This window comes from Cyrtonyx montezumae, unplaced genomic scaffold, assembly GCF_038088225.1.
Source record: "Cyrtonyx montezumae isolate F1298 unplaced genomic scaffold, pur_monq_1.0 scaffold_2, whole genome shotgun sequence".
NCBI classification, from domain to species: domain Eukaryota; kingdom Metazoa; phylum Chordata; class Aves; order Galliformes; family Odontophoridae; genus Cyrtonyx; species Cyrtonyx montezumae.
In genome coordinates, this window is record NW_027071936.1 from 43,453,522 (window position 1) to 43,455,584 (window position 2,063).

Sequence of the window (2,063 nt, forward strand, 5' to 3'; positions counted from 1 at the left end):
TAGCCAAGTACATACTGTGCCATATCCTTTGTGCCAGTAAAGTCACTTTGCATGTTTTTCAGCTTGCACACATACCACCACTTCCACTGATTTTACTTGCCCTTACCAGAAGACTCATCCCACAGTCACTATCCCCATAGTACTTTGATTCAGCCCCACATCCATGGAATAACTCCAGACTGAAGTTATTCTTGTGCTTTGATATTTACAGGGCATCATTGAAGTATCTGGATTGTAAAGAACCTATCTTCTAATTTTCTCATTGGTGCCAGAACCATTCCTAGTGTTATGGAAACGGTTCACACAGTGAAGCAGCACTGCCTGCAGCATTATTCTGGTTAACAAGATTACAGTGCCAGCAAATTTCTGAAAGATTTTGTCCCAGAGGGAAGCATCCTGTCAAGATTGAGATTTCAATAGGGTCACTAGGAGAAGCAAAAGTGCTGTGTGCTTCTGAGCTGTGCCCTTCTCAGAAGATGCCTTGCACTCAGCCTGCATGCTCCCAATGTCGGCTGTTAGTTTAAGCTGAGAGCACTGAGGAACTGGGGCTGTGTCTGAGGGCTCCTTCTCTCTCTGAGTCCTGGTGGAAAGGCACATTTTTATTGCCTCTTTCTGCCCCTTAAGGTTTGGAAAAGCAGATGAAGCACTGGGACACATTTACAAGTTTGTGTGAAGAAGCATGCATTATCTTTGCTCAGATCTGCATAAGTCAAGCTGTGGGTATTTGTTCCTATGAAGCTTAGGCACCAAAATAATTTTTAGTGATGAAACCAACCACCCCCTTCTAACTTAACAGCACTAACTACATGAAAACAAAGTGTAAATGGAATTACAGCAAACTATAGTTGCACATAATCTGGCCAAATTTTGGAAAAGCTACTTGTTACTTATATTGGTATAGTGGCATATTTTCTGCAGATAGAAATTGTGGAAGCTGAGATTGGATTGCAGAAAGCACTGAAGCGAGCTGCCAGTGACTGCACTGTATTTTTTGGGTACTATGGTACTTTCAAGTGACACTTTTTCAGCTTACCCCTGAGATCTCATTTGCTTTTTTGACCAGCTAAACTGCTCTGGAGACCAGCAGTTCTTGCAGGCATGCCTTTCCCTATCAGAATTTGTTCTCTGTAGTTAGAACAAAACAAAACAAATCAAAACAAAACAAAGCAAAACAAACAAATCCAACAAAACAATAAAACCAGCATCACCATAAATACAGTCATGAAAAGCTGCACTTTAGCAGCAGGTGGGTTTGGTGCTTCTCAGCGCCATAGGCACACAGAGCTCAAATGTCAGCCAGAATCAGCTGAGCAATCACAGCCAGAGTTTCCCAAATCATTTAAAAACACCACTGTGCCAACCTACAGCACAGTGGAGGTGGGCAAACACCAATTTTCTTGTTGTGGAGCTCATAAGAATAACAAGAGTGCATGTTGTTTGCATAGTGACAACTTGCAGCTGTTGAACCACATGAGTCCTCTGCAACATTTCATGGGTTTTATGGTATCTCTGGGAAAATTCATCAGAGAAACATGGTTTCTCCCACTCTTTTATCTTTCTGCAAGCAACAGAAGTGTCATTTCAAATGGAATTACACTCATCCCCTGGCCCAGCAAAACAGACAGAATTGCATAGTGTGGAAAATAAAATCACTGCTTCATTAACTGAAGTCATCAGTGGACACGTGAGGGGGAAGGCAGCATGGAGCAGCACATGTATGCTACATGCCGACACAGCTCTGAGTGCTCCATCCCCGGGTTATCGCCCACCTGCCCATGCATCTTTCCATCCACACGCATCTATTCATTTCCTACAGGGGCGTCACGTGTATGGACAAAATGTTAACCTATGCTTGCTCCCTTCGCCTGGTCAACAGTTTTACCCAAAAGTGCAGGGAGGTTGGGTTGCAGCTGTTTGGGGACTGATCCAACCTCCCCTATGAGTAGGGCGGGGCGTGGGGGGCGGGTCCTCGTCCGGCTGGGACGGGGATAGCGGCGGGCCCCGCCCCGGGAACAAGAGGGCGGTGCTGCCCGTCAGGGTCCTGCATCCCCGCGTTCAGTGCG